The 16177-nt window shown below is 39.3% G+C and overlaps 1 protein-coding gene across 6 annotated transcripts in view; it reads right to left on the bottom strand.

The window, feature by feature from the left end:
* gpatch2 (G patch domain containing 2) overlaps positions 1-16177 on the bottom strand; it is a 265071-nt gene that overhangs the window by 145327 nt on the left and 103567 nt on the right. Inside the window, exon 6 of one of the 6 annotated variants that reach the window (XR_013499638.1) lies at positions 1904-2021. The exons of the other annotated variants lie outside the window; for them this stretch is intronic. The gene's annotated coding sequence lies outside the window, so the exon portion shown is untranslated. The remainder of the gene's footprint in view (positions 1-1903; positions 2022-16177) is intronic. 6 annotated transcript variants of the gene reach the window in all.

Raw genomic sequence — 16177 nt, 5'->3', positions numbered from 1 at the left:
TGTGTGGAGTTCATTGTTAGTCATGATGTGGAGATGCCAGCGTTGGACTGGAGTAAACACAGTAAGGAGTAAGCTAGTGGCGTTGGCTACCAAATAAACCTGTTGGACTTTAACTTGGTGTTGTTAGACTCCTTACTGGACTTCATTGTCACAGAATGTAGTTGAGGCCAAAACGTTGTCATTTCAAGAAGAAATTAGATATAGCTTTAGGGGCTAAAGGGATCAAGGGATATGAGGGGGAAGGGAATCAGGATATTGAATTCGATGATCAGCCATGATCAAAATGAATGGCGGAGCAGGCTTGAAAGGCTGAATGGCCTACTTCTGCTTCTCATTTCAATGTTTTGTTTTGCCTTTGGGCAGCAGTTGTTCATTATTCTGCCATTCACACCTTCTCTGGGCACATTTTTGTCTCCTTATTTGTCCCATTATTATGCCCTTTCACTCTGTTTCACTGATGTTTGTCTTTTGTCATTGAATGTTTCCTGCCTTCCACCCTGTTACTAAGTGTCACTTTTGTTCTTTTGACCTAAACCTGTGACTTTTCTAACCTTTCCCAGTTCTGATAAAGGGTCATCAGCTAAAGCGTAAAAACTCCCCTCTCTCACCTCAGATGCTGCCAGGCCTGCTGAGTATATGTAGCATTTTCTGCTTTGATTTCAGATTTCCAGCATCTGCTGCATTTTGCTTTTGTCTTAAACTTTCTTCTTTAAGCTTTCAGAGAATGTCTACATGGTGGTGTGCATCTGACCTACAAAAGAAGAATTCCTAATCCACATTCTGGAGCCAAATAAAAAGGGAAGGCCCTGTTATAATTGGCATGAACTTCAATTAAATGTGAAGAATTGAGACATTTGCAGAGACAACATTCTTTGAGAAAGAATCTCAGGCTCCCAACAAAGATTGGAGTTACAGTCTTTCAACTATTCAGAAAGGTGAAATGCTAATTCAGTTGAGCTTCAAAAAAATTAACTCATCAAATAATGAGTTAATATTTTGCAAATAACTCCTGTAGTAGATGCGCCTTGACTAATTTCAGGTGTCCTGAGCTTGGTCATGAACTAAGTTTCTCTTACTAAACAAAATCCATATAACCCCTCAGAAATCTAATTCCATATTTTCCACATGCTATTCTCAATATTCTAAAGAATATCTACTATAGTTTTCAAATAGATTGTTTTCTTTCACAGATGCATAAATAAAAGATAGAACAGTCTCTTTAGCAGAGTTTAATTTCCTTTAACTATGTTTGCATAGCATCATGAATACTCTTGACATGACTTGCAAAGAAAGTCCGCTATATGCCTTCAAGTTGTGCACTAGGTATTAAAGCTATGCTCCGAAAATAATACATTTAAGATAATTAAAACCAGCGTCTTGTTTTCTGCAGTACACAATGGGGTGAGTTTTACCATCCCCAAGACAGGTGGGAGTGCGTTGGGGGTGTTGGGTTAAATCATTTAAAATGTGAAACCAGATCAACCATAAATCAGATCCATCATGGCTACTTCTAGTTTAACCACATAGTGTTTGGGGGTAATCCAAACAACCTGCTTTGGAAAGGCAGAGCTATGATTATAATATTGAAATGAGGTGTCCTTCCTCAGATTTTGGAAGCAATGCAAATTTAACACCTGCAGGCCTGATTTCTGAGGGCACAGGCAACTCAACAGCTAAAAAAGAGTGGGAGCTGTCAGATCCCGCAAGTGCTTTTCCAACACTACTTGTAGGCCAGGAGAAGCAGGAGTGCAACCCCCCCAGTCACTCAAGCAATTCTTCTGCTGCATCTCTCCAATAATTGGCCTTCCTCAGTCACCCCCCGCCTCCAGTGATCTCACACCCTGCTGCAGTCCAAGCCCCCCAACCATGCCACAATTTTCCCTGATTGCCTGCGACTTCTTACCATTAGCTTCCCTGCTCAGCAACCTGCCAGTCTCCCAATCTAGGCTGTTGGGTGGCAAATCGAGTAAGGAGGTTGCTAATCCGGTCCTGACGCTCTGATTTCACGTTGGATTGGCTCACTGATAAAAATAAAAGAAAAACTTATGCAGGACTATTCCAACAAAATTACGTGTCCCTTTTTCTGTGCTTCTTTCTTTTTTATATCTCTCTGTTGATGTAACTGTAATGACTTCGTCGAGGCCCATGAGGTTGGCCTCTTGAGAATGAACTCCCTGATTGAGGTTATAATTGCCTGCCCAATCAGGGAGGCTCACCTGTATATAAACATACATACAGAGCTTGGTATGGCTCCTGCTCCAACCAAGACTGCAAGAAACGACAAAGGATTGTGAACATAGCCCAGTCCATCACACAAACCAGCCTCCCATCCACTGACTCCGTCTACACTTGCCACTGCCTCAGAAAAACAGCCAGCATAATCAAGGACCCCACATACCCCGGACATTCCACCTTCTTCCATCTGGAAAAAGATACCAAAGTCTGAGATCACTTACCAACCGACTCAAGAGCAGCTTCTTCCCTGTTGCCGTCAGACTTTTGAATGGACATTACCTCACATTAAGTTGATCTTTCTCTACACCCTAGCTGTGACTGTAACACTACATTCTGCACCCTCTCCTTACCTTTTCCCCTATATATTCAGTATGCTTTGTCTGTATAGCACTCAAGAAACATACTTTTCACTGCATGCCAATTCAAGTGACAATAATAAAGCAAATTTTTAAAAATGGGAGTGTCAGGTCGTCTAGATTCTGACTGTGTACCCGAAACACTCTAGGACTGGAAAAGAGTTTGTAAATAAAGGGAATCTGGTGAAGGGACATTGACTTCTGAGGAGTTATTTCAGTAACTTCTCCCTGCACATCTGTCCTTCCTTCTATTCCTCATCTGTCCTTCTTTCTATTTCTTTTTTCTTCTGTTATCTCCTACCATGTTTATATTATTTTACCGGCTTTCTGAAATTGTATATTTACATTTTAAAAAGAATGGAGTACATAGCAACATGGCAGCCATAGTGTATCAAGTTTGGTGTGGTACTAGGGCTTAGCAGGCAGAGGCCAGATTTGAGTGGTGAGGGGTCATTTAGGACTTTTTGCAACATCTACAGTTAAGGGCAAAATTAAAGATGGAGATAAATGGGGGGAGCAAGAGGAAGTGGATGGGAAGGTAGAGCTTGGGCTCAGATGTAATGGGTCCAGGGAATTCGAGCCTAACACTAGTGAACTGACAGGAGGATGACAGGAACATGGCTTGAGGCGTACTTGTGCTTCTTGATGGCTGGTTTTCCTGTTGATGATATGAAGAATCCAGAGTCATGACTGTGCCCCTAGTACCAGAATTTCTGAAAAGCACTGTGGTATGAGGAGATGGAAAATACTGGAAATTTGGGTGGAAAAGAAGCAATGGTGTATTGGGGGCAAGGTGACCAACTCATAAGAAATAAAATAAAGAACACTCTACCCGTGGGATCAAGATGCTGATGATCAAGACAATGGGAGGGTTTCAACATGAGAGGGGATGAGGCGGAGGTCTTGTGAGCACAACAGCAGTGGGAGTGCAGCACTCATTCACAGTGCTGCTTGAAGCACTCAAACTCATTCTGGAGACTCCATGAATCAGTCTCCCACAGCTTGTCCTTGAAATAAGGGAAAAAAGGCATCTTCAGGGACATGGGACAAACAGTCAAAATAAGGGACAATCCCTCAAAATGTGAGACAGTTGCTCACCCCGACTTAGGCTCGGAAGAGTGCATTATGATGTGTAGAATGGAAGAGAGAAGAGAAAACTATTATAATGAGTCTGATATGAATAAGTTTAATCAATGAACTTCTGACTTAGCTTCAGAATGGCCAGAATTTTGTGGTTTATGATGTTACTGATTTTATCCCTTGCAGCATTTAGTGGTAAAATGAGCACTTATCCCAGAGATGTTACTTTGTTCAAATGTGATAATGCAGACTTCTGCTGAGGGAACACAGAAATAAAATGTAACTTAGGGAGAAAAGTTATTTAGAAAATGCTTGGGAAATGACAAAAATTGAAAATAACTACTTCAAAGAAAATACAGAGTATTACTCACTTAAGCAAAGAATATGAAAATATTGGTGATAGCCATGACGTGGAGATGCCAGCATTGGACTGGAGGAGGCACAGTAAAAAGTCTCACAACATCAGCTTAAACTCCAATAGGTTTATTTGGTAGCACGAGCTTTCGGAGCGCTGCTCCTTCATCAGGTGACTGACTTACTCATCTGATGAAGGGCAGCGCTCCGAAAGCTCATGCTACCAAATAAACCTGTTGGTCTTTAACCTGGTGTTGTGAGACTTCTTACTGTGCCAAGAAAAATATTGTGATGGCTCGGTTTACACTATAGAGATGACTAAGGCAAGAGTCACTTCTATAAATGAGCAAAATGCTGCAAATATATTTTCTATTAAATGACTAATTTGAAAACAACCTAAAATGACAGGCTAATTCGGCACCAATTGATATTATTTTATTGGAAAAAATGTCTCTTATAAGAATCATACATTTAGTTGATGCTATTTTTACATACATCTAATGTTAGCGTTCCTAACTTTTTGAGTTGTAGCTTTTTACTTTAAGAAATTGAATTTTAAATGTAAGCTGAGTGGGAAAAGATACTGGCAAACATCTAGATGTTGGCAAACCACACATATAAGATAATTATAACTCAAAGGGTAACTGGATGAAGTCAGAGTAAAAAGGTGAGAATCATGAAGTGGCAGGTGGGCTTACTTAGCTAAAGAACTGGAGACAGTGGACATGATTTTCCAACCATGCTCGCCCCAAGACTGGAAAATCCCGCCCGAGGTCAATGGACCTTTGCATGGTTCCGTCCCACCCGCTACGATTCCTATGGTGGGCGGGACAGGGAAATTCCACTCAGTATGTCTGCAGTTATCCCAGTAAAAGATAGAAAAAGATAGAAATGATTAATATGGTTTCCAATAATTAAGAAAGCTTTGGAATTAATAGGTAGTTAATTTTCATTCCTACTTGGGAACTGGTAGTGTGTGTTACATTATATTGAGGTGGGTGGAGCTTAGTGAGAATCTTAGTTTTGAGGTTATCTCTGTAAATTCTGTTAGTGCATAGCCAGCAGGCAAGACTGAATAATGTTTGGGAAATCAGCTAAGAAACTGTGCCAGCTTTGGGTCTTATTGTACCTTTAGCTTCTTGGAAGTTGAGAGAGAAAGCCAGGCCTTCACCTGGAGTAAATGTTGTATCTATTGTTCATGATACAGCCTGCAGTTAGGAACTGAGGTTCAGTAAAAAAAAAAGCTGGAAAAGGGAAAAAACGATTAGAATATTTAACTAAAGGAAGAAACCTCCAGTAATCCTCAATAAAAGGCAGTCAACCTTGTTGAAGTTGGAGTTCTGGAAATGATCAGCTTCTTTGTGGTATACAATAAAGTTTGTTTTTGGTAAAAAAACATGAAATCTGGTTGTCTATTTTTTATCCATTAGTTGTTGGGTGTTTGGATTTCTTCTTTAAATGTTAATGGTCCTCAATAGGATTGTAACACTATCCCATTCTGATCCAAATGGAGCAGATTCACATTTATAGGCTGTTCCAGTTCTGTCTGTGTGCCAGGAGATATTGCATTTTCTCCCAATGTGCTGCCGAAGGAGAGGTACACCTGGGTGACAAGAGGTTCCTGTTCAGCAGTTCAAGCCACTTTTGAGGTCACATAGTTAAGATTTTTATTACAAACTATCACTGGAGTAAATAACTTGCCGTCATTTAGAATTGACCATCTGCTATAATTAAGTCACAAATTTGCAACAAATGTGAATTTGCAGCTGTAGCATAAATGGGCAATAGAATGAATTCATTTAACATTCAACTAATTGAAACTGGCAATGCTTTTTCCATCCAACTGGACACAACGGGATCACTTTATGGCTGCACAGCCAAACTGCACTGCATTCAAGGTGAGAAAGAACAGCTCACCATTGGCAAATTAATCTTCACTGATTAGAAGTTAAGTTTAAATTGGATTCCCGGTATTCTCCAATTGAAAACAACTACTTAACCAAAGTGTCTTCCCAATCATTGCAACATAAATCATGTTTAAAAGGGAGTCAAAATAATTCTTCATATTGGGCATTGCAATTGGATTGACAAGGTTCTCAGGATACCTAATAATGTCCTACTGCTTCTTATGATAGCCTGACAATTTAATATGTTAAATGTTAAGCTTTTCTAACTGCTTTGGGTTCCTGAAAACCCAGAACACTAATGTGCACTAATTATCATTTTACACCTAACTATTGCAACTCGATCTGTTCAGGACCATCAATCAAAACAATTTAGAGTTCCAATTAATTCCATAAATGTGAATAAACATCATAAGATTTGTTTTTGTTCCCAGCGGATTTTATATCAGTCAAAAAAACTCCAGTTCACAAAGTCTTCATTGTTGACTGGTACCCATTGAATGCTAGCAAGCGCAATTATTCACTCGCAGAATTGACTCCAACTGAATTAAATGAGTTCTGATATAATGGAATGAGTGCAAGACTCAAAAGAATTGCTTACAATTGCTCATACATGAAAAAGATAGCTAAGTCTAAATTAAGATGTTAGCTATGAAGTTTCCAATAGGACCTTGACATGACTGTTGACCTACTCATGACATGATCACACCAGCAAGGATTTGGAATTCTATTAGTATTACCAGAAGAAAAAGTCAAGGAGTCATCAGGAAAATAAATCTATACCTTCTACTCTATCAGCCAATTATTGTTGTTAAAGTGGAATTAGATGTGTATTGACAATGTGAGGGGGAAGGGAATTAAACAGTGAACTGAATAAGATACTGGACAAATAAATGGCTTGTATTAAAAGACTGTTCTAAAGACAAAATCCATTTTTTTTGGTTATTCTTAACTGTAAGAGGTTACATTTTACTATAAAAAATAAAAGATGAGTAAGAGTGTTACGAGGCAGCAACACAATCTGAAGTTTCTGATGTTAGGATGCAAGAATGAAGCTCAGGTGATTAAAACTGAAAGATTGATACAGCTATTATATCTTCTACATATTTTTATATCATAATATGCATGAATAATTACACAGTAGGTTACCTGCCCCATCTTGCAAGTTTTTAATTCATTACATATGAACAATATAGATTTCAAACAAAGAGAAGTGTCTTTATAAAATAAACTAAATTATGATTAACTGATTCAGATATAAATGTTTTCAGGTATGAATGCTTATTGCCAGCATAGCTATTTTACTAGAAAATAATCTAGAAGATCTTTAGAAAAGTGCATTAACAGAAATATGTTAGATTTAAATCTGATGCGTGATTCAAGAATTCTTTTTAGAATCCATTAAGTAACGCATATAATTTATAAGCTGTGTTCTATAAAAAACTGAAGACATTTCAATCCCCTTAAAAGAAATGAAAAACAAAGATTGGAGTTATTCTGCAAATATTGATCTCAGATCAATATTGATCTCAGAAAAACAAAAACTCAGTGACAAAGATTCATCCGTGCCTTACTATGGAGGTTAAGCAATAGTATTAGATTAAAACAGGCTTATAGTGCTGCAAAGTCAGTCTGACGATTGGGAATATTTTAGAAACCAGCAGAGGGCCATCAAAAAATTGAAATAAAAGGAAAAAATAGTAAGAGAGTTAAAGGTAAAGTTGGCTTAGTCCCAGATGACCATAGGCACTGACTGGTGGTGATTTAAGCTGAGGATCACCACACCTCAGGCGAGGGGCAAGGTTGAGAAGGCAGGGCCTTCGTAAGTAACCTCAGCTGGTATGGGAATTGAAGCTGCCAGAAAAAGGCCAGAAAATCAAAATGGAATTCTGGGATTCATATTTACGGACATCAAGTACAAAACCACGGAAGTGATGTTGCAATTCTGTAAGATATTGGGGAGGGCATGATTGGACCACTGACTGCAGTAGTTTTAGCACTGTGTTAATGGAAGGTATTAGAGCTATGGAAGTGGTACACCAAAAGTTCACAATGCCAGGAGGTGTACAGTTCTGAATAGACGTTTAAAAAATGCTTTAAATTTTCGTGAAGCAGAAAAGTTCAGAGAGGAGAAATTAAATATTCACATTTTGAATAGCTTTGGGAGGGTAAATAGCCAGATTGTTTTTACTGGTTGGCGAATTGGTAACTAAGGGGCATAAACTCAGAGTCACGACCAGAGAATGAATGACACAGGAAATTGGAAGATACGTTTTTGATCACGCAGAGCAATTTATTGAAAAATACTAGGTGTGGAATTCTCCCATGCCCCTGCCGGGGGCTCCAAAAATCAATTATGCTACTGTGAAATTCCCACGGGATCTTCTCTGGTGCCCACCATGGCAGATCAGGAACTCGCCGGTGGTTGGCATGAAACTGATTTGCATCCCACTAATTGAATGGAGATGAAGCCCAATCAGAATCTTCCCCACCATGCCCAATTCTCCAACAGAAAATCATGCCGGTCCAGAATGTGTCTGGAACAACGTGGCATGCAGAAGTCCAGACGTATCTGAAGAATACCTGAGGCTGCTTCCGGAGTTCAGGATGGAGGCCGCCAGTGGCTCTCGACCCTGGAAAACCACAGCAGTGAGTTGAGGAGCATCTATTAGGTGAATTCTCCAGCTTCAGTATCGAGGAGGTCCATTATATCTAGAGGCTCAGAATGTTCCTGGAGTTCATCTTCTTTCTTCAAGAAGTCCATCTTCTTCAATGGCGGGTCAGTGATTTTTGGTGCTTTTTAAATATGGCACCCATATATGACAGCGGGATGCACGCAATAAAGTTGCCTAACCATCGAATGGGGCGCTAAATCTCTGGATAGATAATTAATGAGGTTGGGGTTGGAAGAAATGGGTGGTTCCCCATTGGTCTCAGCAGCAGCAAACACTCTCTGTCCTCACCACGGGACTTAGTCCCAGATTAGAGAATTCTGTTCTAAGTATTGGAAATGGGGGAATTTACAAGTTTACGAGAAAAGGGAGAAAGAGGATCACGACAAAGAGTGGCAGTTGAACTCAAGCAGTGATACGAAAGCAACAGTATGAATGGGCTCCTTCCGTGTTGTGATTTTTATAATTCTATGATGCACTATTTGGAAGTGTCATGAATGTGCCAGCAGGTCCAAAGCCACCAATATTTCAAAAGGTATTTCACAGGATGCGAGTCCCAATAACAAAATTAGCAGTTGTAGACAACCAAAAAGAAATACATTAATACACTCATAGGAAATACTTTGGGGTAGACGATGGTACCATTCAGGGAAGACATACATATAGTAATGTTAGAATTAACAGAAGCCAAGAGGACAGACAACCAAATATACAGAGAGTATCTTTAAAGAGAAACAATGATATAATTGGCAACCATTTTGTGGAAGCAGAGAAGCAATATCCATCCAGCCAGCAGCCTGTAAGCTGGTGCTGGTGAGCAAACCAGAAGCCAGCGTGCAGAGTATCTTCCGTGGAGGCGGTTAAAACCCATATCTTCGCTGAACCAAGAAGAGACGTAACTCAGAGTAACTACTCAATCATAAATAGTGTGGTAACTATAAGCTGGCCTTTACTTATAGATCTATTGGATTGGAGTTTGTTTGGGCAGAGGGAAGTCCTGAAAGAGTTCAGATCTTGTAAATGTATTTTGGATCAGAAGGGTAATTCCAACTTGAACTGTGTGGGTGTGTTTAGTATTCTTGTATGTAATTGTCTTACGTCTGTTTGCGTATATATGTCCTTTCTTTACTGTAAAGTGTTTTACTATGACTGGGCTTGCTACTGTGCTCACTGAGTATCGCATGTGGCTCCTCACACCATTCCTATAAACAAAACCGTACACCACCATGAACCGGTGTTTCAGGTCGGGACATCCTCACAGTTAACATCAGCCGGGTTCATGACAGAAGTATATGTATACATGTCAGGCAGAATAGAAGTTGACTGATCATCACACAAAAATGCCAGACCCGTTCACTGTCTATGATATCTGACAAAGAATAGCTAACGGCTTAATGTACAAAGGGTCACTGCCCAGGACAAGCTGCCACCCTAAGAGAAATAAGAAGTTGAAGGGAATAAAACACCACTTCATGAATTCTTCCTTAATATTTCCCCTCATTGTTATGTGAAAACCTCTACCATCAAAAGGACAAGGGCTGCACTAGCATGGGAACGCCACCACCTGCAAGTTCCTCTCCAAGACACACACCATCCTGATTTAGAACTACATTGCTGTCCCTTCACTGTCACTGGGTCAAAATCCTGTAACACCCTTCCTAACAGTACTGTGGGTGTACCTGCACCACATTGCAGCACTGCACCAATCATGAAGGTGGCTCACCACCACCTTCTCAAGGACAATTAGGGATGAGCAATAAATGACACCCACATCCAATGAAAAATAAACAAAGCAATTTGTAATACTCCAATGAATCATAAGAACAAAGAGCAGGAGCAGGCCGTTTAGTCCCTCATGTTTCATAGCTGATCTGTGACCTAATTTCATACACCCATCTTTGCCCCAAACACCTTTAAAACATAATATATAAAATTAACCAGTTGACAAAAATCTAAACAATTGATTCCGCATCAATTGCCATTTGTAGAAGAGTTCCAAACTCTTACCACCCTTTGTGTGCAGAAGTGCTTCCTAATTTCACTCCTGTTATAGTTTCCAGACTAAACCTTACTGCCCCAGACTGTCCAACCTGAAGAAACAGTTCCTCTCTATCTGTGTAGTGTTCCCTCCGAGGCCACTTCATCCTTCCAAAGATGTGGTAACTAGACCTCCTCAAAGTACTTCAGGTATGATCTATCCAAGGTTTTGTCTAGCTGAAGCATGGGTTCTACCCTCTTGTATTCTAGTCCTCTAGATATAAAGACCAGCATTCCATTAGCCTTTTGCTGGGTTCCTGTATTTATTCATAGCATTTTAATGACTTATGTATCTGACCCCAAAATCTCTTTCTAGCTGTTTCTAGCTTTTCAACATTTAGAAAGTACCCTGCTCTATCCATTCTAGGTTCAAAATGGATGGCATTACATTTACCACAGTTTTGCCCATTCATTTAAGCCAGTAAAATATTTTCTTGTAATTTTATGCTTTCATCTACACTGCTAACAAGATATTTATCTTTGTGTCACTGTCAAATTTGCATATGTAGCTTTACGAATCCTTCACCTAAATGGTCCTGCATCTCTTTCATCTCTATGCTGTAGTGAGACATGATGAAGAGTATCATCACCGTCCCTCGCTATGTCTGGCACACCATGTATATTAGAACCATATCAAAAATGATACTAACCTGCACCACTAATACAGGTTTTGTGATCTTTCACTAATTTTTCTTTAATAAGCATTGAGTGAAGTCAAGCTACAAAAAACAAACTTTTCAGAGCTAACATTTTTAGTAGTCTATGCGGTGTAAGAATTATTATATATGATAGCTTGAATAATTGTATTTAAGGAATTGGCAGTATTTTAAACTTAAAAATTGGATGTACAGATTGCTCCACCTAGTCAATATTATTATTAGAAATAAAATTGTTTCTTATGTTTATTAAATTTATCTACTAAAATATCAATTCCTCTCCCCTCAATATTAGTCATTTTGGCCTTAACAACAGTTAATGTGGAGCAGGAATCTTAAATTTTGCTTCATAAATACAAGTTCTAAATTGGCAGTATACATTAAGTAAAAAAATAATGCTTGTAATATTGTTTTTAATTTAGCAGCTTTAAAGACACAATTCATTAAAACCACTAATTAAATACTATTGAAACAGTAAGAGCATTTTATCCATCCTATTTAGCAAGGCCTGGTGTGTGTGTTGAATAGCATCAAATGTTAGAGTGGTTTGGCTTTGGGCCACATGTTGCTGGGAAAGAAAGACAGCTTCTGTTTTATTTTCTTATGTCATGAGGTCACTGATTTTGCACTGATGTGCTGGGCGACGCTATCAGTGAAGAAGGAGATATTTGTGGATCTTCCTCCTCTGGTCAGTTAGTGGTTTTAATTGTCCACTGTCATTCACAACTGGATGTGACAGGATTGCAGAGATTTGATTTGATCTGTTAGTTGCAGGATCACTTAGCTCTATCACATGCTTCTTCTGCTGTTTGGCATGCATGTTGTCCTGTGTTATAGCTTTACCAGGATGTCCCCTCAGTTTTAGGTATGTCTGATGCCTGGCCTCCTCTCCTGCACTCTTCCTTGACTAGGGTCGATCCCCTGGCTTGATGGTAATGACAAGAATGAGGGACATGTTGGGCCAAGAGATTACAGATTGTGGTCGAATATAATTCTGCAGCTGATGGTGGCCCATCGCACCGACCTGTTAGATCGCTTCTGAATCAATCCTATTTAGCATGCTAGTAGAACCACACAATATGATGGAGGGTACCCTCAGCATGAAGACGGGACCTAATCTCCACAAAGGCTGTGCATTGATCATTCTTACCAATACTGTTATGAACAAACTTAACTGTGAAAGGTAGACTGGCGAGGGCGAAGTCAAGTATGATGCCCTCTGTTTGGTTCCCTTCCCACCTGCCGAAGGTCCATTTTGACAGATATGTCTTTCAGGATTTGGCCTGCTTGGTCAATAGTGGGGCTACTGAGCCACATGCGGTGATGGACACAAGAGTACATTCTCTGCCTATGCTATCCTCAGTACCTCTTTGAAGTGTTGTTCAGGAGTACAAATTCATCAGCTGAGGAAGGGTTGTAGTTGGTAATCAGCAGAAGTTTTCCTTGCCCCTGTTCAACCCGATGCCATGAGACTTCATGTGAGCTGTAGAAAATGTTGTGGAGTGGCAGGACAGCTCACTCATGACTGTATACCACTGCTTTGCCATGTCTGATGGGTCTGTTTTACTGGTGAGACAAGATGTACTCATAGACGGAAACAGAGATGCTAAGACATTGGTCATAAAGCATGATTCGGTGAATATGACTACATCGAGTCGTTCCTCGAATAGTCTGCTGGATAGCGCCCCCAGTTTTTTCACAAGGCCTGGATGTTAGGAAGGAGAACTTTGCAGGGTCAACTGGGCAGGGTGTGCCAACATCATTTTGGTGCTTTGGTCGATGCCAGCAATCAGTCCCAGTTTCATTCCTTGTCAATATTTCTAAGCAGTTTGGTACAATCTAGTGGTAAGTCATTTCAAAGAGCAGTTAAGAGTCAACCACTTTGTGTGGGTCTGGAGTCACACCAGGTAATTAAGGCAAATTTATTTCCTAAAGGATATTAGTAAACCAGGTGCATTTTTAAAACAATCCAATAAATTCATGGTCACCATTACTTTGGAAGTTTCCTATTAATCGCTTTTTTTGGTTAAGGATAGTGGTATGAACCAGGTTGCCCATTCATGGGAGGGAAAAGGTACTTGTAAGAGGGAAGCCTAGAATCTTAAAAAATTAATTTAACGCAGATTTGTCCTTCACAAACTAAGGGCATTTGCAAAACAGGGAGATCAGAGGGGCAGTGTCTGATCAAACATTTTGCTCAAAGTAGCCTTAAAGATCCTGCCCTGTTTCCACAGCACAACAATTGCAGACAATTTCTGGATGCTTTTTGATTGAGGCATCATTCAAAGACAACAGTACTAACACACTGTGGATTTTTTTTTCACAAAATTCCCAACAGATCAGGGAAAGAATGGGTTGGAAGAGTTAAACTGAGCAGGAAAAGCTTCATCCATGATCAAGAAAGTCTAATTTGAAGGCAACGTAATAATTTCCAGAAATTGTTTACACTTTTTAGAAATATACCAAAGGAGGGTGAAAGTTTGTCTCAAGAACAGATGCATCAAATAATCTACTTGCAAAAAAATGAAAAGGCTTACAAATAGAATTCATCAAGTTCTTCTGATTTTGGCCCATGAGATGACCTGGAATGGGCTTTGAGTTTTCACTTGGGTTATTAATTGATAATAAATTCATAGGGATGACAAAGAGAAAAGTAGCTATTAGATTTTTGTTGAGTATGTATTTCACAATTTAATTTCTCTGATAATTCTGGGGGACACATTGGATTTCTTGGCATTCTTGTGTAAACTCACTTGCCTCATGTAGTAGGTACATTTTCAACTGCCGAGTTATGAGTTTGTGTGCCAATAATTTTAACTTAATTATTTTTAACGTATCCAAAGTTTGACTGGTCTGAATATAAGTAAAATTAAAGTACAACAATGCCATAAATCAGGGAATATGTTTTTGGCAAAAAGTTTTTATAAGCAAGAACAAGTCTGCATTTAGAAACTTGTCTTTTCAAAGGACAAATAGCAAATAAAAATCTTATATGTTGTAGAGCAAACCTGGATAAATGAGGAAAAGGTTTCTCCAAGATTGATACAAGTATCCTATGGACATACAAATTAGGAGCAGGAGTCAGCATTTCAGGCCTTTGAGCCTATTCCGCCATTCTTGTTTACTTCCTATACTCTTTGATTCCCTTACCGATTAAGGATCTATCTAACTCGGCCTTATATATTTCTAATGAACCTGCCTCCACTGCTCTCTGGGAAAGAGAATTCCTCAGACCACTGATCATCAGAGAAAAAAATTCTCCTCATCTCTTAGATGGAATACTCTTATTTTTAAACTGTATCCTCTAGTTCTAGTTTCTCTCACGAGGTGGAACATCCTCTTGGCATCCATCCCGTCAAGTCCCCTCAAGATCTTATGTTTCAACAAGATCACCTCATTCTTCTCAATTCCAATTGAAAGAGGCCCAACCTGTCCTAGCTTTCCTCATAAGATAACTCCTTCATCCCAGGAATTAGTTGAGTGAACCTTTGCTGAACTGCTTCCAATGCTGTTATATCCTTTCTTAACTAAGGAGACCAAAATTGTCCACAGCACTCCAAATGTGGTTTCACCAACATATACAACTATAGCAAAGCTTCCCTTACTTTTATATTTGATTCTCCTTGCAATAAATGACTTCCCATTTGCCTTCCATCGCTTCTCGGCCTTTTGGCTAAGATCAAGTGTAGTTATGCAGATGCTGCACTTGGTTGAGGTCATTGGGTTGCATTTAAGCTTCATTTTCATATGAAGCAATTTTTAAAAGCGGCATCTCGGCCTTTTGGCTAAGATGCAAATGAGATCAAGCCTTGGCAGAGGAAATTTCCGCCTACTCCAATCAGCTTGGCTCATGTAGATCAGGCCCAAGACAGGGTAGAGGACTGCATGCCCTGTCTTGTCAGCCTGGATCGGAAATGTCTCAACTTGTTGAGACTCTGAATTGGACTTGATTTGATTGAATTGGAAAAGTATAAAAACAACAAAAACAAATTTGCCTTCCTATTCTAATTAAAATAAGTTTCTGCTGTCTCAACCAAGCTTAGGTCAAAGCAAAAATATTCAGAATTCAGTAAAAATGTACAATCTGACTTGAATAAGTGATTAATAATAACTGCAAAGCCAGCAAAGCTCAACGTATCTCGGTTTGATTAGTCATGTGACCTGTAGTGATATCATCAGAGACATTTGTGGGTTTTTCCCTCTCTTTCATCCTGGGCTGTAAGCAAGCGACACCTGTCTAACAGAGCTCGACTAACTGGTTAAGTAACCCACCGTGTAGCAACCTTTTCATCCTTTTATTTTGCTGTACTAGTGAGCTGACCACATTAACATATAACACATACACTGGAGTTTAACAATTGCATTCTGTAACTGGAGTATCATATAATAATGGTAAATTTGGGATCTTTACTCCTGTCTAATTTCCACATTTGTAGGTCCAACACAAGTCCTTCAAGAGAGTATTACAGAAAGTAGGCATTCTTCGACTTTTTTTGTGATGTGAAACCACTATATCATCAGTTTAAGGAATACAATTGTTTTACATAGTAGGAAGGTTTTATCTCAGTTTTATTCCCTGACTGTTTACTGCCATAGCAAATACAAGCACCCAGGCAACACTGGATGGGGGTAAATAGCCTCAACATATACTAATCAAGGAAAGTGGCAACGATATGAAATCTATTAATCAGCAGAAAAACCTTCCATCAAATGCAATAATTAAAAGGACTGAGAAATAAAAAAATAGGAATGGATGGAATTAAAGAGAGCAGCAAAAATAGAAAATTGCCACAAAGCAAGAAAAGAAACCAAGACAAAAACAAGAAGTAAACCATGCTTTGGTGTATGAGGAAATATCCACTTACCAAAAATACCAACATTTT

This window comes from Mustelus asterias, chromosome 15 (assembly GCF_964213995.1).
Source record: "Mustelus asterias chromosome 15, sMusAst1.hap1.1, whole genome shotgun sequence".
Classification (NCBI taxonomy): domain Eukaryota; kingdom Metazoa; phylum Chordata; class Chondrichthyes; order Carcharhiniformes; family Triakidae; genus Mustelus; species Mustelus asterias.
The sequence above is the reverse complement of the archived record's forward strand: the minus strand, read 5'-3'. Positions and strand labels throughout refer to the sequence as shown.